Genomic DNA, 20522 nt, shown 5'->3' with positions numbered 1-20522 from the left:
CAGCTTCATTCCCTTACCCACTACAACTTAACCCCACAAAACAATATGAGGCTTCTTTGTTGTCAATGGAGACTTACAATACCCTTTTTAATATGACAGAGAAAAACAACAAGTTTAGTTATAATCCAGGAAGTGGATATAAAACTATAACCGTTTCACCCGGAGCTTACGAGATTTCTCAAATATCTTCTGAAGTCTCTCGCCTTATGAAAGAACAAGGTGATGAACCAAAAAATATTGTAATAGATATTCAAAAACACACTTCAAAATCAACTATTAAACTTAAAAATAATTATAAAGTTGATTTCACGATTGAAAAATCGTTTAGAGAGCTATTGGGTTTCTCTTCAAAAAAGATTGAAACTAAAGGGACGTTTTACAGTGATAATGTCATTCAAATATCCTCCAGTATAAATTCGGTATTAATTAATTGTGATTTGATTGATGGTGCTTACAACGATGGAATAAGAACAAATGCAATATTTTCATTCAGTGCATACTCAACCCCGATTGGTTATAAATTTAATATGGAACCAAAAAATCTTGTCTATTTACCTGTGTCAGGAAAAACCATATACAGAGTAAATTTTAGGATAACTGATCAAGATAATCGTATGATCTCCTTTAATGAAGAAATTATATCCATCAGAATTCACCTACATGAAGTTTTTCAATAAATAAATAATGGTTATTGTGAGGAAACACGAGTTGGGAAAATATAAAATAATTACAGGGGATGGGATGTTCCTTTCACCATACTATAAGGGTGAAGGTATGTTTCTTGGTAGAGCATACAATAAACCGAAGAGACAACGGGGTGTGGGGCATCAATTTAGAAATAAAGGAGATGGGATAATTGATACTCTAATGGGTATTGGTTCAACCATTCTTAAACATAAAGACCTAATTGGTTCAACTGCTTCTGCCATGGGCTCAGTTGCGGGTGCTATAAAGAGTATAAAAGATGCTCAAAAGGAGTCTCATAAATTACAATCAATCAAAGAAATTAAAAAAGGTAAAACTCAACTATCTTCACAAGAACGACAAAAAATCATTAAAATACTTGGGTCAGGGTTTCAACGATTTTAATGCTATATAAATACAAGTATGGAAGCGATTGATAGTATCTATGATTTGGATGATACGATTATCATTTTAAACTCCACTAAAAAGGAAGACTATTTTAAGGTAAATGCTATGACAGGAACAGACTGGAATTCAAATGGAACAAAAAGTTTTGAAATAAATAATCAACAAACTTACTTGAATCTAGCTGATAGTTTCTTGCTGTGTAAATTTAATTCACTAAGGCTGCGAATAATACTAATGCTACACTCGTAAATGATTTTTCTGGCAAATGTTTGATAGTGTCCGCCTGTATATTGGAACACAAGAGGTTGAAGCGATTGAATATGTCTCTGCTACATCTGAAATGATGAAATTTACACTATATTCGTTTAGTGATAGAATGGGTAAGGGAGCTGTTGAAGGTTTTATTCCTGATATGTCAACGGGAACAAATGCTGACCCTGGTTATAGTCAAAGGAAGGCAATGTATAATGATGAAACAAAAGCAGTGAATAGTTTTACCGCAGCAGTCCCTCTTAAAGGTATATTTGGATTTTGTGATTATGATAAAGTTTTGTATGGGCTTAAAATTAGATTTCAACTACAAAGGAATGATAATGTAAATAGGTTGCTTTTTGGGGTTGAAAATGCTTTTGGTGAAAATAATAAATTTGTTATTAATGATTTGTGTTGGTATATTAGTGAATATACTCCTAATCTTAAAATGGAAGAGATGTTGAATAGAAGACTTAACTCAAAGACCCAGCTAAATGTATCATACCTTAAAAGAAGATGTCAACACCTTAAACTGGAACACACTACCTACACTTGGAATTTGGGTGTTCTTCAAGGAAAGCCACGATACCTATGGTTCATTTTTTTTTAAACCAGATGGAGATGAAGGTACTGATAAGAATAATGCGCTGGGTGATAATGCTAAGGTGAAACAACTTCGGGTTTCTCTTGATGGCACATTTTATCCGCGAGATAAATTGGAAATTGATTGGGAAAAAAATGATTATGCGGAAGCCTACAAGTCTTACCAAAATGTGTGTGAAAGCAACGGTAATAATGATCCTATTTTGGATATGGTTGCCTTTCAAAAACTTTATATGATCTATGCAATTGACCTGAGTTCTCACAAAGAAACTATAAAGTCTAATAGAGTGGATACTTCTCTATACATTGAAAGAGGGGAGAGTGAAGAGGTTGATACATATTGTTTGCTTTTGGAATAAATAGAATTACAGATTAATACAGATAATGGTGTTATGATTAATATCACATAGATTTTTTCTCATAAATAAATGAGTAGGAAAGAACCAACTGGGGTATATGTTAATCAAATCAATCTTAATAAACTAACATCTTGTATTCAAAATCAAAAGCCTTGTATTATTAATGTTAATACAATTCAAAGAAAAGGAGCAGCAAGAATTGATGTTTTACTCTCAAGAGAGCAGGTAAAAACACTAAATGATGCTGGATCACTTAAAATTAAAATGACAAAACCTATGTTAAATAAATATTCAACAAGGGAAAAGAGTGGAGGATTTCTTCCATTTCTAATACCTTTATTTGATGGTTTAAGTGCGGCGGGAGCCTTGAAGGGAGGTATTTCGGCTGTGGTAAAAACCGCCAATGAAAGGAAGGCACAACTAAAAGCTCAAAAAGAATTGGAAAGACATAACAAGGAGTGGGAGAAACAAATTAGTGGAAATGGTGTAATTGTGGATTTTGCTCAAAAACTTGAAAGTCGACCTGATAAAGCTAGATTGTTGGTTGGAGATATGCTTGCCTCTTGCTCATGCAGGTGTTAAACTAACTAAAAGGGGTAATGGGTTCTATCTTTCTCATAAATAAATGGATAAATGGTTTAAACAACTTGGAAAGAATACAACATCAAATGTAGAACTTGCTAAATATTGTAAAAAAAACTAAAAATTGATAATGTGGTAATCTGTATGAGAGATGAATTAACAAAGTTGTCCAAGAATACAAAGAATATTATTATGAATTTAGACACACAGAATGGTTCTCATTGGGTTTGTATTCATAATAGTCAGGATAAATATTATTTTGATAGTTATGGTATGCCACCACCTGTTGAAGTAATACAATTCTTACAGAATGGTGTTTATCAAACATTTCAAGTTCAAGAAATTAATTCTAAATGTTGTGGTCAATTATGTTTATATGTATTATTTCAACTCAACAATAAATAAAAAAATTATGATGTCATTTTAAATCTAATATAAATGACTTATGTTGGAAAAGATGGTTCTATCTTTGGAGAATCCCCTCAGGATATTGATTTATCAAATTATTATACAAAGGCACAGGCTGAATGACAAAAATATAGTATAAATAAAAATATTAATATGAAGAATACTTATAAATTAATCAATTATCCAGGTCCTACTGATGTGAATGACTTGGTGAGATTAAGTGATTTATCACAATATATATTCCAAAAGAAAAAAGCACGTTTTGTTGAACACGTAAAATTTACAACCACAACACCTGGTTATACAGACCTTACACCTTTCCTCATTAAATTTAACTATCTGCTTGCAATTGAATTTTATAAAGAAGGAGATATAGTTAATATGCGAATAGATAAGTGGGGGTATGATATGCCTGATTTAGGGTATAATTGGTTTTTTTCAATAAACTTAGAAGACCTACATGATTTTAATCAGTTTCGTAAAGAGGAATATTATCTGTTTGGTGAGGAAAAGGAGTTATGTGGAAGTACAATTAGCAAACAACAAATACATGAGTTAGGAAATAAAAAAATATATGATAGCATAGCGATGGTTTGTATGACAAAGAAGGAAGGTAATGAGATAAAGATAGAAAGCCGAGGAATACAAACCGATTTGGTAGTGGGAAGATGGGGTGGTATTACCTGTCATAATATTAATCTCACATATATTTCTGATGCATAAATGGCAGGAAGAAGACAACAAGAGAATTATAATTTTTGTATTCAGGGATACCTGCAAGAAAAGGGTGCTCGGTTTTACATACCTTATGAATTGGAACATATACATGGGAATTTTGTAATAAAAAACTGGCCTTATACTGAATGAATGAATGAATGATCGTTTTAAGGCCATTTTCTCCGCGAGAGCAGGGATTAGCCTGGCGGGCCCCATGACAATCATGGTTCCCTGTTTGAGGCAATGTTTTTATTGCCGGATGCCCTTCCTGACGCCAACCCTTGGTCGCCTCTTACGATGCGCAGGGATACGGTGTACCTATTCTAAACCGGGGTACATACTGTGATCATTCATCCCAGCAAGCTGGTACTCAATTTGCCAACCTCGGAAGGATGACAGGCTGAGTCAACCCCCCTGGCGTTAATTCAGCGATCGACCGGGATTCAAACCCAGGATCCTAGGATCCCAAGCCAGCACCCTAACCGCTAAGCCAACACCAGGCAACTACCAGCCAACACCAGGCTACTTATGCTGATATTGCTAAACCCACAAATAGAGACTTGATTAAAATATTAAATAAAAATGAACTTTTCAAAGTTATGAAATATAAAACTCTTTTAGAAATCATCAACAAATCTTATTGGCATCCTGTTATGAGAAAAATAATTATAGATACAAGAATATCTCAAAATCCAGATAAATATATGTATGATATTCTTTGGGGCTCAAACTCATGTGTAGCAAGGGATGAGGAAGGAGTTGAAGAAGAGAGGGAGGAAAGAGAGAAAAAGGAGAGGAGGAGAGGGAGGAAAGTGAGAAAAAGGAGAGAGAGGAAAGAGCGAGGGAGGAAAAATATAAAAAGATGGAAATCAGTGAGATTAATAAAAGATTGAAGGTATTACAGCAAATAAATCAAACTCAACGCACTGAGGAGGATAATACAGAAATGAAAAGTCTAAGGGAAATATTATTTTCAAGAATAACGACGTCAATGTCTTCACTTTCAGGGAGGAGATTTAAACGAGAAAGTGGGGATAAAGAAGAAGAAGAAGAAGGAAAAAATTATGTGGTTGATGATGTTGGTGTTATTGACTTTAGTTCTTTTTATGTGTAAATAAATGGAGGAGAGAGTGAAGGCATTCCTAAGGATTCTTTATGTTTTAAAAATCAAGATAGAAATGTATATGTTGAAAACCCAAAAGGCTTTGGCACTATGTCGGACTTTTTCGAATGAATAAATGAGTTATTGTGTTAAGTGTAAAAATAAAAATAATACGAAAAATATATCGTATGTTAAAGGTAAAAATAATAGAGTTTATGAAAAGGGGATATGTTTAGTGTGTGGTTCTAAAAAGTGTCAATTCATTTCTCAGCATAAAAGTGGGCGAGATATCCAAAAGTTTTTGTCAGGGAGCAAATTTACAACAACTAGAATTCCAGGGGAATTACACCATCCAGGGTATTCTTTCTGTGGTCCAGGAACAATCTTGGATAAAAGATGATATGAGGCTGACAATCCTAAACCTTGGTCTAAACCTATAAATAGGGTTGATGAAGTGTGTATGAAGCATGGTATTGCTTATGGGAATACCACTACATTGGATTAAAAACATGAAGCAGACAGAGAAATGTTGTATAATTTGTCTTTGATACGAAATCCTACATTGAGAGAGAAAGTTGATAGGTTTATTGTGAAAAAAATGATAAGTGCCAAATTGAAACTTGGTCTTGGTTATTCACCCTCAAAAAACTATTAGGCTCTAATGATGTCAACAAGACTGAGGAGCTTTTGGCTGATGAATTACATAAACCTATAATCACAAAGTTTAAAAGAAGGAAAGTTTATTCAAAAGGCACCGACCACATCTGGTCCGCTGATTTAATTGAATTGAATGATGATAGGGGGTATAGGTATGCTTTAACCGTTATTGATTTGAGGAGTAGATATGCTTGGGTTGTTCCTTTGAAAAACAAAAGGGGTAATACTCTTATGTTGGCTTCCAGTGGAATATTTAGTAAAAGTAAAATAAAACCAAAGAAGTTATGGACTGACGAGGGAACAGAGTTCTAGAACAAAATATTTATGAAATTTCTTAAGGGGGAGGGTATTAAATTATACAGCACCTTTAATGAAGGAAAGGCAGTTGTTATTGAGCGTTTTAATCGTACTTTGAAAGAGAGACTATCTAAAAAATTCACACAACTCGGTTCTTAACAATGGGTATATTTAATTCAGGATATTGTAGATAATTACAATAATACAGTTCATTCATCAACAAAATCAAAACCATCGGAAACATTTACAAAATTAGAATATGAAAAGGAGATTAATTTGAGAAAACCCAAGTTCAAAGTTGGTGATATTGTAAGAATATACAGATGGAAAAGCCATTTTGAGAAAGGTTATCCAAAAAAATGGACTGATGAATTATTTAAAATCGTTGATGTAATGGATACAGTCCCTTGGACCTACAAATTATATGATGTATATGGGGAAGAAATCTTGGGTTCATTTTATTCACAAAAATTACAAAAAACACAAGTAAGCAGATAATACCCTTGAAAACAATACACCAGGGTGTGGTATTAAAAATAATAAATACATAATAAAATGTAATGGGGAAACGTTCTTGAGATCTGTGAACTCCAAACACAGAATCCCTCAACTTTTCAGTTGGGGCTTAACTTTTGTGTGTGTGTGTGTGTGTAATGTGGATACGTTCTTGAGATCTGTGAACCCCAAACACAGAATCACTCAACTTTTCAGTCGGGGCTTAACTTTTGTGTGTGTGAGTGAGTCATAATAATATACAAATCCTAACCCAATCCCATCCCTAACCCAACCCCATCCCTAACCCAACCCATCCCTAACCCTCACATTCAAAATCCCAACCCTAACCCAACCCTAACCCATCCCTAACCCAACCCTAACCCATCCCTAACCCAACCCATCCCTAACCCAACCACATCCCTAACCCAACCCATCCCTAACCCTCACATTCAAAATCCTAACCAAACCCCATCCCTAACCCAACCCATCCCTAACCCTCACATTCAAAATCCCAACCCTAACCCATCCCTAACCCAACCCATCCCTAACCCAACCACATCCCTAACCCAATCCAACCACATCCCTAACCCAACCCATCCCTAACCCTCACATTCAATATCCCAACCCTAACCCAAACCCCAACCCAACCCTAACCCTCACATTCAAAATCCCAACCCCAACCCCAACATAATCTTTTTTAAATTCTTTTTTTAAAATACATATTTCATTTTTTTTTTCCTCTTCCATCAATTCTGTCTTTCAAGGCTTTCAAGTTTGAAGAAGTAGAAATGGGAAGAAAGAATTTTCCAGCATTTTCTTCCTCAAACCATCTTGATATTGCTTAAATCAAGCGTCATTAAACAAAGAACATTGTTCATTGCTTTAGAATCCAAAGAGTCTCCAAGATGGACCCCACAGGTAGAGTCTCCAAAATAAAACCAACTTTCCAAGTTCCCAAGGTATAACCACATTCCTGTTGAGCCTCCAAGATAGGTATCACATTGTGAGTCATCAAAACAAAATCCCCATTCCGAGTCTCCAAAAATATAACCATCTTTCCAAGTCTCCAAGGTAGAACCACAATTTTCCCAATTTTTTAGGGTTTCTGTGATGAGTCTCACATTGTATAACTGTGGACCATCAGGGAGAACTCCCGTTTCCCAATTTTTTTTAGGGTTTCTGTGATGAGTCTCACATAGTATAACTGCGGACCATCAGGGAGAATTCCCGTTTCCCAATTTTTTAGGGTTCCTGTGATGAGTCTCACATAGTATAACTGCGGACCATCAGGGAGAACTCCCGTTTCCCAATTTTCATAAATTTGTGGGTCTCCAATGTATAACTTGTATTCTGGCTCATCAAGGTAGAACTTGTTCAGTGGGTTTTGTTTTGATAACTCACAATAAGTATCATCATGGTAAAACTCTTTTTCAGGATTTTGTGGATCTCCAAGGTATAACTCTTTGGCTGGGTCATCAAGGTAGAACTCGTTCTGTGGGTCTTGGTTGTTCAAAATGTCTTCAAACAAAAAAATAACTTCATCCTAAGTTGTGTTGAAAGCAGAATTTTCATTTCGTATCTCAGATGCAATTTCCTGTGAGAGAAAATAACAATGTATTAATTTAATACAATATTTTTATTTGTAGAAATCAAGCTCTATGAATATTAGAATAAACTTTGTTAACTCTTACAGGAGTCTCATCTAAAAAAAATTAATTAATTAATTAAATAAATAAATAAATAAACAAACTTACTTCCATTGATAAGAGATTCGAGTCCAGTTCATCAATCTGAAGGTTGAGCTCCACACAGGTAGTAGGACTCCAAGGAATAGCAAAGTTATCCCATTCCATTTCAGCACAGTAGTCCATTCTCAAGAGAAGCAGAAAGCATGTTTTAAAAAGCCTGTGTGGTCGGTGCCTTTTATAAGAAGGGCTGGGTGTGTGTCATTTCCTGTGGAAATTCCCTGGGCATGTCTTAACTGGAAATGATGTAATGTCTTAACTGAAAATGATGCAATGCTGGAGAGTTTATAAAGTGGGTGGGACTTAACAAACCCTAACCCACAATGTATTAATTTAATACAATATTTTTATTTGTAGAAATCAAGCTCTATGAATATTTAAAAAAACTTTGTTAACTCTTACACGAGTCTCATCTAAAAATAAAAAAAAATAAAAAAAATTAAACGTTCTCACCCCCCTAAGGTGGGGCTTAGCAAAAGTGGGCGGGGCTTAACAAAAAGTGGGCGGGGCTTAACAAAAAGTGGACAGAGCCTACCAAAAAGTGGGTGGCACTGAAGGTGCTCAAACAAGAACATTGAGGGAGGTTTATCATTTTATTTTAGCTCAGTTAAAATATCTTGATAAAGAACCAAACTCAAACATCTTCTTTGTTAATATATTAGATGGTGATGGGAGTTGTAGGAGAATTAAATTATTTCCTACACATAAACAAATATTTGTAGGATCATTGTTTGAGTGGTTTAGAGACTGAACAACATTGATAGTAAGAGTAAAAGGTCCATAAGGCCAAGGGGGTAGGAATAGAGGTGTTAAGGGGAAATGAAGAAAAGTGAGGGTGAGATGAAATTTTACATGTAAGTGAATGGAGAAATAGTTCAGGAACAACATTTTTCCTCTACTTGCACGTTTATATAGGAAGAGTTTGTCAGGAGTCGATCTACTCTCTCCTGGTACGTAGAATTTCAACAAAAGCCACATCACTGTTCATATCAGTAAATATTATTCCATCATGTTTGGAAAAACTGGAATATTGGAAAAATTGGAAAAACAATACAGCCTATTTTACTCCAAGAGGTCCCAGGAATACCCACCCAAAATATAGTTGCGATCGGTTCAGCCATTTTTGCGGTACCTTTGAACGGATGGACGGACATTTGGTGAATTATAGTAAGATACTGTTTAGGTTTTGATGAGAATTATGTACCTGCCGCAAATGCGGAAGTGGACAGATGACGGCAATGCTCGGGTTTGATAATATCCCAATACAAACGTCATTCAATCGTAATGTTAAATCGTTAAATGTTAATCATGTTAATCGTTTTGTTAAAGTATCAATTGATGATTGGAATTGTGTGAATACAATTACGATTTTGAATTCGTAATTGTGTTCACCCAACCGTACGGAACTTCACATCAGGATTTAAATATTTGTTTATGTCACAAATGTTGTGAAAAGTTTATTTTTTATATTAATGCTATTTAATTTGTGATTGGAGTGATGCTGTTTGGAATGAAAAAAGAGATATCGAGTTCAAGTGAATGACGAAATGCCATGATGGTTTCTACTTTCTAAACATGAAATTCACACCATATGCAGATTCGCCATTGACTGGGTATGGAACAAACGGCCCATTTGTTTGCGAACAGGTACGTTTTTCATGGAAGTCCTTCACGAACCTGCTGTCCATGTCTGACGTGCGACTAAAGTTGCTACAGGAATGTGGGATTTATTGGTTTCATGCTTTAGCATTCGCCATTTCTGCATTGTCTGTTTGCTTCTGGCCTCCCACCTGTGCGTTGCACGGGTACCTCCCTAGTCAATTTTAATCGGAAAAATCATCACTTTACATCCTGTTATCTTGACAATTAAATAGCAATTACATAGTGTGTCACTGAATTGGGAAAGCATCTATTTTTGAGGTCAAAATATCAAAGGTCAACTCAAGGTCAAACTTCTAAAATCATCAATTTTCATCTGAAAAATCATCACTTTACATCTTATTAACTTGCAAATGAAATAGCAATTACATTGTGCGTCACTGAATTGGGAAAGCATCTAATTTTGAGGTCAAAAGGTCAAAGGTCATCTCTAGGTCAAACTTCTAAACTCATCAATTTTCATCTGCAAAATCATCACTTTACATCCTATTAACTTGAAAATTAAATAGTAATTACATAGTGCATCACTGAATTGGGAAAGCATCTATTTTTGAGGTCAAAATATCAAAGGTAAACTCAAGGTCCAACTTCTAAAATCATCAATGAAAAATAATCAATTAACAGTCGATTGACCCAAGCTTTGATTCATTAAGATTGTCAATTTAAATCTTAATGAAATAGACAATTTGATGTATCCATGGCAACTCTTTTTTGTTGGGGGGAGGGGGGGATTTTGCAAGTTGCGCTCTGCATGACGTCCTTTGTGTTTATTTTGTTATCACGTCTCAATTCATATAATTAATAAATTTCCTACTGGACTCATACTTTTGCATCCTGCTATATATGAATGCTGCCTTTGGGAAATCTGCTCGTCATTTAAGTAGATTACCCTAGAAACCTGTGGTGAACAGATTAAAGGGCTTTGTGCCAGATTACATCAAATGCTCAGGAAATGGATAGCGATAAGCTCCAGGATTTCCACACATTTTGAAGAGATCGAAGGATTGAGCCGAGTGTAGAGAGTGTGTCACAGTCAATCACAGGCCCTGAAACCAGAACAGCCCAAAAAAAATTCCAATAAATTAGTTTCGAAGAAATTTGGGGATGCTTCCAGACAGTCACTGATGATGCAATCACTGCCTTCTTGATGTATTTCATTAACATTAACATTAACAAGGAAGTCCTTGCAGTGTCCATATGTTTTATACCTCTCCCACCTCCCCCCAAGCCCTCTCCCTCCCACAGTTCTCTCGATGTCCCTGCTCTCAAATGTTGTGTTTGTGTCCTTCCCCCTCTCACCCCATCTTGTCTACCGCTCCCCTTATTTTGTGTTTGATGTGTCGGTTTGACTTTTCGTGTGATTAATGTTAGCTCCTTCATGAGCCTCGATGTTGTATACAAAAAAAAACAAAAAAAAAAAAAAAAAACATCAGGATGAAGAGTGAAAAGATCAGTAAATATCAGATTCATTAGTTTTCATTGTTTGGAATGCTTGTTTTGTTTCATTTTCAGTTAGTATCTCGAAGAGACCATTTTCATCAACCTTTATGAATTTCACCTATGGATCTTACCTGAAGACTATCATTAATACTGTATACTTCTTTCATTGCCTCAATTATTCACAACGTCATTTGGAATTGGCCAAGGGAAGTTTTGGCCTTCGTCTTTCATGAACTGGTTGGCCAGGTTAGATGTTCGAATGACTGTGATTCGTACAGGAGTTTTGAATTTTTATCAAAATGCTGGCAATGACTTGCCTGCCTACTCCTCATGAAAGCATGCCTACCTACTCCTCATGAAAGCCTGACTACTCCTCATGAAAGCCTGACTACTCCTCATGAAAGCCTGCCTCCTCCTCATGAAAGCCTGCCTCCTCCTCATGAAAGCCTGCCTACTCCTCATGAAAGCCTGACTACTCCTCATGAAAGCCTGACTACTCCTCATGAAAGCCTGCCTCCTCCTCATGAAAGCCTGCCTCCTCATGAAAGCCTGCCTACTCCTCATGAAAGCCTGCCTCCTCCTCATGAAAGCCTGCCTCCTCCTCACGAAAGCCTGCCTCCTCCTCACGAAAGCCTGCCTCCTCCTCATGAAAGCCTGCCTACTCCTCAGGAAAGCCTGCCTCCTCCTCATGAAAGCCTGCCTCCTCCTCATGAAAGCCTGCCTACTCCTCATGAAAGCCTACCTACTCATCATGAAAGCCTGCCTACTCCTCATGAAAGCCTACCTACTCCTCATGAAAGCCTGCCTACTCCTCATGAAAGCCTACCTACTCATCATGAAAGCCTGCCTACTCCTCATGAAAGCCTGCCTACTCCTCATGAAAGCCTGAATACTCCTCATGAAAGCCTGCCTACTCCTCATGAAAGCCTGACTACTCCTCATGAAAGCCTGCCTACTCCTCATGAAAGCCTGCCTACTCCTCATGAAAGCCTACCTACTCATCATGAAAGCCTGCCTACTCCTCAGGAAAGCCTACCTACTCCTCATGAAAGCCTGCCTACTCCTCATGAAAGCCTACCTACTCATCATGAAAGCCTGCCTACTCCTCATGAAAGCCTGCCTACTCCTCATGAAAGCCTGACTACTCCTCATGAAAGCCTGCCTACTCCTCATGAAAGCCTGACTACTCCTCATGAAAGCCTGCCTACTCCTCATGAAAGCCTGCCTACTCCTCATGAAAGCCTGCCTACTCCTCATGAAAGCCTACCTACTCCTCATGAAAGCCTACCTACTCCTCATGAAAGCCTGCCTACTCCTCATGAAAGCCTACCTACTCCTCATGAAAGCCTGCCTACTCCTCATGAAAGCCTACCTACTCATCATGAAAGCCTGCCTACTCCTCATGAAAGCCTACCTACTCCTCATGAAAGCCTGCCTACTCCTCATGAAAGCCTACCTACTCCTCATGAAAGCCTGCCTACTCCTCATGAAAGCCTACCTACTCCTCATGAAAGCCTGCCTACTCCTCATGAAAGCCTACCTACTCATCATGAAAGCCTGCCTACTCCTCATGAAAGCCTACCTACTCCTCATGAAAGCCTGCCTACTCCTCATGAAAGCCTACCTACTCATCATGAAAGCCTGCCTACTCCTCATGAAAGCCTACCTACTCCTCATGAAAGCCTGACTACTCCTCATGAAAGCCTGCCTACTCATCATGAAAACCTGCCTACTCCTCATGAAAGCCTACCTACTCCTCAGGAAAGCCTGCCTACTCCTCATGAAAGCCTACCTACTCCTCATGAAAGCCTGCCTACTCCTCATGAAAGCCTACCTACTCCTCATGAAAGCCTGACTACTCCTCATGAAAGCCTACCTACTCATCATGAAAACCTGCCTACTCCTCATGAAAGCCTACCTACTCCTCATGAAAGCCTACCTACTCCTCATGAAAGCCTGCCTACTCCTCATGAAAGGCACTGTGGGAACTTTAACATCCACAATCTAAAGCTAGCAGAAAGGACATCCTTAATAACATTGAATCTGAGATACACCTTGTGTTGCAACACCCATGAAGCACTAATCCGACAATTTATAGTTGTGTTGGTAATATCAAATCTTTCTGACATGTATTACTTGATGTTGGAACACTAGATAACTTCATTGTACGTGCGCCTTGTCCCCACCACCCTGTCGGGCGACTCTTGCCAAAATAACACGCAAAAAATTATGGTTAGCAGTTATTTAAAATAAATAATAACAGGTACAGATACATTGTTATTATTTATTTATATTACAGTACACCGCACCATGCCAAATAAATAACATATCCTCCTCCGCCTTTGGGCACCATGCAACACATAGAGACATTATTGGGAGGGAGATATGTACAATAATTGATTGATTAATTGTGCAATTAAATAATAAATAATAATCGTAAAATAATTAATTTATTAATCAATTGTTTTTATCGATTTTGATAATGATAAAATCTAATTAATTAATCAAATCAATTGGTTAATAGCATACCTAAACCACCAATGTTTCATCCAAATGTGTAACAATTTGAAAATTAAATAAATAAATAAATAATCAAAAATCAATCCATCGATTAATTGATTAATCAATAAATAATTAATCGATTAATTGATTAATCAATAAATAATTAATCGATTAATTGATTAATCAATAAATAAAAATATCCTTTATAGCCACATCACTTGGTCACTGTCGTGTCCAAATATCAACATCCAAGCTCAAAAGGTGCCTGAGATATTGCCCTGGTGAGAAAAAAAATAACTAAATGATTAATAATGAAAATAAACAAATAATGATCATAAAGTAAGTAAATAATTAATCAATTGGCCAATACAATACCTAAACCACCACCGTTTCATCCGAATCTGAAACTTAAAAAAAGAAAAGTGAGTCATTAATGGAATAATTAAAAATAAATCGATTAATTGATTAATCAATAAATCAAAAATAGTGTTCGATTTCTTTACAGCCAAATTAACCTTTACAGCCAAATCACTTGGTCATTGTCGTGACCAAATATCAGCTTCCGAGCTCAAAAAGTGCCTGAGATAAAGTCGTGCCCAGAAGAGAAAGGAAATAAATAAGTACTTAATTATTCGATAATAATTAAGTATCTGATCAATTAATTGATTAATCAAAAAACAAAAAATACCGTTTTTACCAAAGCACTTGGTCACTATTGTGCCGAAATTTCAGCTTCCTGATTGTGATGGCTGAGTTCACAATTGTGATTGTGAATTTTATTGTGATGGCTGAGATATCGCCCAGACAAACAAACAAACAAAAAACAAGAAAAAAAGAAAAACAAACAACCAGAGTGAAAACTGAGTACTCCCTTTCAGCGTGCGTCATTGTCGGGCCCCCTTCGGTGCCCGGCAATGACGTTATGCAGCGCCTGGAGATGGCAAAGGAAAGGAGCGGTGTACAATTAATGTGAGACTACAAATATCTGGACAACTGGATGATTAATCAATAAATTTGGACAACCCTCCCATCTACTTTCTCAACAATTCTCCCAAAGAAGTTCTGTCACTCAAGCTTTTGGGTCTCACTATCTGCCATGATCTTTTCTGGGAAAACCACATTTCAAATCTGGCCTCCAAAGGCAGTCGCCGACTGGGCATCCTCCGTCGTGCGAAGTCCTTCCTTGGCACACCTGAGCTCCTCACCACATACAAGGCTTTCACCCACAGCTCAATGGAATACTGCTCTCCCCTCTGGGCTGGTGCTCCTGCCTCACACCTAGCTCGGCTCACACTGTTGAAACCAAAGCTTTCAGAATCATTGGAATCTCCCGCGATGAAGCTGATTCTGAGGGCCTTTAGCTCTCACCTTAGGCAGGTAAGTGGTCTTTCTGTCTTCTACCGACTCCTCTCCGGCCTAGCATCCCCCAGCTCTCTCTGTGCTCTGTCCCACAAATATTCCTGCAGGTCGCACAAGATCTGCCTGCAACCCTCTTATGGTTAAACTGCCAAAATCAAGACTCTCTGCTCACCTTCACTCCTTCATTCCTCTTTTCTCCCGCCTCTGAAACAAGCTCCCTCACTCTCTTCAATCGCAATCCTCCCTCCAGGTCTTTAAAATGAACATACACTTGTGATGGCTACCAGTTGATTTGACCTGCATGTGACTATTTTTATAAACTCCACAATGAACCTTAGTTTAATGAATACATGTTTCTTCATCTTTGCATCTCGTAAAAGCCAACTTTACCTGGAGGTTTTCTCCCACGGAGGTACGGCTTTCTGGACGAATTTGATCGGATTCGTCAAACATCTCTCCTGAACGAACGCCCACGTGCAATTGTGCACCCTTCCTCATGCCTACGTCATGCAGTGATGCCTCTTTTATCACCACGTGTCTTTCACCATTGCGTACCTGTGAGCTTGTTTGTAGTGACCGATGAAACCAGTGCAGGTGTGACAAGAAACACATTGGTCGAGTTTCCTTTTTTTACCGTTAAGCTTCCCTTAACTGAACGTGCTTCTCATTATCTGAGTGTACCTGGTGTTTGCTCATTATCTGAGTATACCTGGTGTTTGCCTAATGGTTAGGGTTGCGGACTTGGGATCCTAAGGTCCTGAGTTCGAATCCCGTTGAATTAACGCCAGGTGGGGTTTAACTCAGCCCGTCATCCTTCCCAGGTCGGCAAAATGAGTACCAGACAACTGGTTATAGAGAGGCACCCATAGAAAAATGATGCAACCAGCAGCCGGGTGGCTGCACACGAACCACCCACCTGTTATCTGAGTAAGCAGGGCTCTCACTAGACCGAGGCTAATGCCACGTCTCACCAATAACATCGCTTGGCCTATCCTGGATAACTTCAAAGGCTTCATGTACTCTGCGTTGCAGGTCACATTTGACGCTGTTGTTACCTTCGCCACCAAAGGTGGATGGAGATTATGTTTTCACCCCTGTCTGTCTGTTTGTCTGCCTGTGAACAAGATATCTCAAAATGTTGTGGACGATCATGTAAATGTCCGTTCGGACGACGTTTGGCAGAGATGTAGTGTATGTGAAAAGGACGAAATGATTAGATTTTGGTGAAGATCCGGATCCGGCTACAATAATTTTTAAGTGATTCTTCACTATTGGGAGATAGGGCCAAAAACGATTCATAGCAGGATATCTCAAAAAGTTATGGATGGATTTGGACGAAACTTGGTGGACAGGTTGGGTGTCCGACAAGGACAAATAGTTTCGATTTTGGGGAAGATCTGAATATGGATTCGGATACGAGAATTATTTAATTTTTTTCAGTGATGCTTCACCATTGAGAGATTGGGCGAAAAACGATATATAACATGATATTTCAACAAGTTATGGATGAGTTATCACTAAACTTGATGGACAAGTTATGCCTGTGAGAAGAACAAGCCGATTCCATTTTGGTTCAGGTCCTAATCTAGATTCGGCCTATCATTTGGATAGAAACCATAAACTGTTCAGCCTGGTGGTGGTATGCCCTCTAATGAGTGCCCTTCTAGTCCAATATTGTCTCAAGTTAGGCCTCCTCTCTCTCCACCCCTCACTCCCACCAAGCACTTCCTCCCCACAAATGAACTCTCACAATGAACTCCCGACTTCTGTTATTTTTCAATTTATTGAACTCATCTAATCTTACTTTATGTTTCCAAGATCAAGATGTGCAGGCGCAGAAACTTAAATTGAGACTTGGCGAATGAGTTTGAGGCGGGAATGTTTCCCATTATAAAAAGTCTGAATCATTATGATGCGGAAGGAATTGAGTAGTGAATTTCCTGGTGCTGAATCAGGTTCTGGAGGTGAATCTGGTGAGTGAAACAGGTACCATTGCGGCCTGTACTGTAGATCAGGTATGATGGAGTCGAGGCGTTCGATCCGATAATACTCTCAGTGCCACGTATTGGTGTCGCAAGCAAGTTCGGTGAGAAGGTGATGTAACTATGACGTTTAATATTTACTAGAAATACCTGCTGGATAGTGGGAAATATATTTGTAAAATATTTTTTTGCTGTGGTTAATTATTCCCCCTGTTTGCAGCAGGGATCAGTAAACCACTTGCGCTGTGGCACGTGTGCAGGCGAAAATCACATGGTCTTGCTCCTGCCCCCATTTTGTCTTGCGCTCATGGTGGGGATTTTATTTTGTTATTCCCATTACCTGACCCTGCGTACTACCAAAACGTATGCAATTTATTTCATTACTCTCTAACAGGAACACAAAACACAGATAAACGCTGTTTATGTATTATGTCATAAAAGATGCCGTTGGTGGCTGGACATACATACACTTTCCATTATAACCACTAGTGGGGTCACCTGTGGGCATCCCACGGGCATGGAGGTGTATCGTTGCGATCGGTGCAGCCGTTTGTGCGGTACCCGGGAAAATAACGTAGTCCAAACCTGAAAATGCTGGAGACCAAAGCTGAAATTGGAAAAACAATATAGCCTATTTTACTCCAGGGGGTCCCAGGATTACCCACCCAAAATATCGTTGGGATCGGTTCAGCCGTTTTTGTGGTACCTGGGAACGGACGGACGGACGGACAGACAGACAGACAGACAGACAGATGGACGGACGGACGGACATTGGTGAATTATAGTAAGATATTTGCATTATGAATGAATATGAATGAATGATCGTTATAAGGCTATTTTCCCTGCTAGAGCAGGGGTTAGCCTTATGGGCCCCACGACATTCATGGTTCACTGTTTGAGGCAATGTTTTTATAACCGGATGCCCTTCCTCATGCCAACCCTTAGTCGCCTCTGATGATGTGCAGGTATACAGTGTACCTATTCTAAATCTGGGTTCACACCGTGATCATTCATCCCAGCAAGCTGGTACTCAATTTGCCGACCTTGGAAGGATGACAGGCTGAGTCAACCCCCCTGGCGTTAATTCAGCGATCGACCGGGATTCAAACCCAGGATCCTCGGATCCCAAGCCGCAACCTAACCGCTAAGCATATATTTGCATTATATATAGTTATATTGGTCAGGGGCTGGCAGGATGTCCTAGAGGTATGTACACTCTCCCCTAAGCTGTCTGGTCTGCGTTTGAATCTTGGCCTAGCTACAAACTGTCATCCTAGTCTTTCACAGATAGTGTGATTCATCAAGGTGTGCGCAATCCCTTGGATTGACGTTTACAGGCATCACGTCTGCTGGCATTGGCCGAAGGGCGTTAAAGATCCCACAATGTCCTTTGCGAAGAGTAGGCGAGTTATCACCGGCACCCTGAACAAATTATAAATTCCTGCCCCAACTACTTTGTTGAGGATAAGGCCTGGCCAGTAAGTTTGTGAAAGACTTTTGCCAAAAGCTTCCCCTGGTCAACCCCACAAGAATGTGTGAATGATTATATTATTGTGGCTGTTAGAGAAGAAGAAGAAGTAGATTTTAATTGATCTGCTAGATAGAAGCCTTGTTGCATTACCGTCGTGGTGGTATTATCGGTTTCCATGACTACACACAATGGCAATTACGTAGTTGTTGTTTCTTAGCAACAGCAATGTTCAGAGCTTGGCATGGCCGCTCAATGGTCTATCAAGAACCCGAACCTCCAACACCACCAGGACTGTGTTGCACATTCGGATTACACAAACAGCTCTTTCCAGTACTTGTGGTTATGCAAAGCTTTATATTTGAAAATGGTTAAAATAACACATTAATAAGGTTTTACCTGTTGATCTTTGACACCTTGTGTGAGTTGAAGGCAAATTGACCCTTCACTCAAACTGTATAAATCCTCGGCTAGTGTTACCTTATTTAGGTGTTTTGTATGACAAAAGTTTCACTAAACATCTTTACCTCCTTCAGCCGGGGTTACATTTTCATTTAACTAATCACCCCGGTCACAATACTCCTTACCCCTGGAATATGTTATTTATACCTGCAGCAGGTGAAGGTACATCAAAAGAATTAGCTACATCATTTGCTGTACTAAAACTTTTCAATTTCTGGGAGCAATCACCGTATATTGAGTATTTCTGTCACTCGGATTTAATTTGACATGTTTGTAAAACTTCTGTGTTCCATTCCACATTCAATTGTGTTAATGTCATAAAATTAATAGTTCCTTGGTTCTTTGGCTCCATTAGTGTTGATGTCTTGTTCATTCAGTCTCGCATTCGGAAATTCTCTCTTTTGTTGCTTCAAAATTGCTAAGTTTGTCTTTGAAATTACTTCCCCCCTATCAATTGAGTTGTGACGTCACAAAGGATTTTTTTTTTCACCTCCATTTATGTTAACTCGCAACGGTACCCGCCCTATGGGCGGGGCTTCAATTGGGAGGCCCAAATGAAAAGGTAAAATATCAGAAATTGAAGGCTTTATTTTATTTTAAACGATTCATATAAACATCCGTTAAATGATAGAACACGCAAATCATCAAAATCTAAACAGTATCTTACTATAATTCACCAAATGTCCCACAGTGATCGATACACTATGATCGTGGTGATCGTGATCGTGAATCGTGATCGATAATCATGTTCACAATCGCTATGTCGTATGTACTCCCGATACGTTTTTCCTTCAGTTGAAATGGGTTAGAATTCTCTCAATCAGGGATTCAACCCATGTCCTTATAAAAGGTCTTTGTCCAAGGTCACCGAGTTCGATCGGTGCAGCTGTGCAGCGATCGGTGCAGCCGTTTGTGCGGCACCCGGGAAAACAACATCGTCACAATGAACGTTGTGCGAACGCGAATGTTATGCGGGAGTCCAAACCTGAGAATGCTGGGGACCAAAGCTGAAATTGGGAAAACTAAATAGCCTATTTTACTCCTGGAGATCCCAGGATTACCCACCCAAAATATCGTTGCGATCGGTTCAGCATTTTTACGGTACCTTCGAACAGACAGACAGACAGACGGACGGACATTTGGTGAATTATAGTGAGATGGAAGTCATTTGAGGGTTGGCAGGAGAGCCCGGTGGTATGTATGCCCACTCACCTGTGAGGTGTCTAGCCTTTCTTCGAATATCGTCCAGGTATAAAACTGTCTACCTGGTATTTGCATACAGGTGATGCATCAAGGTGTGTGCCTCCATTGGAAAGACGTTACACCTGGTATCCCATCGCT

The sequence above is a fragment of the Myxine glutinosa genome, chromosome 3, assembly GCF_964187855.1.
Source record: "Myxine glutinosa chromosome 3, kmMyxGlut1.1, whole genome shotgun sequence".
NCBI classification, from domain to species: Eukaryota; Metazoa; Chordata; class Myxini; order Myxiniformes; family Myxinidae; genus Myxine; species Myxine glutinosa.
The sequence above is the reverse complement of the archived record's forward strand: the minus strand, read 5'-3'. Positions refer to the sequence as shown.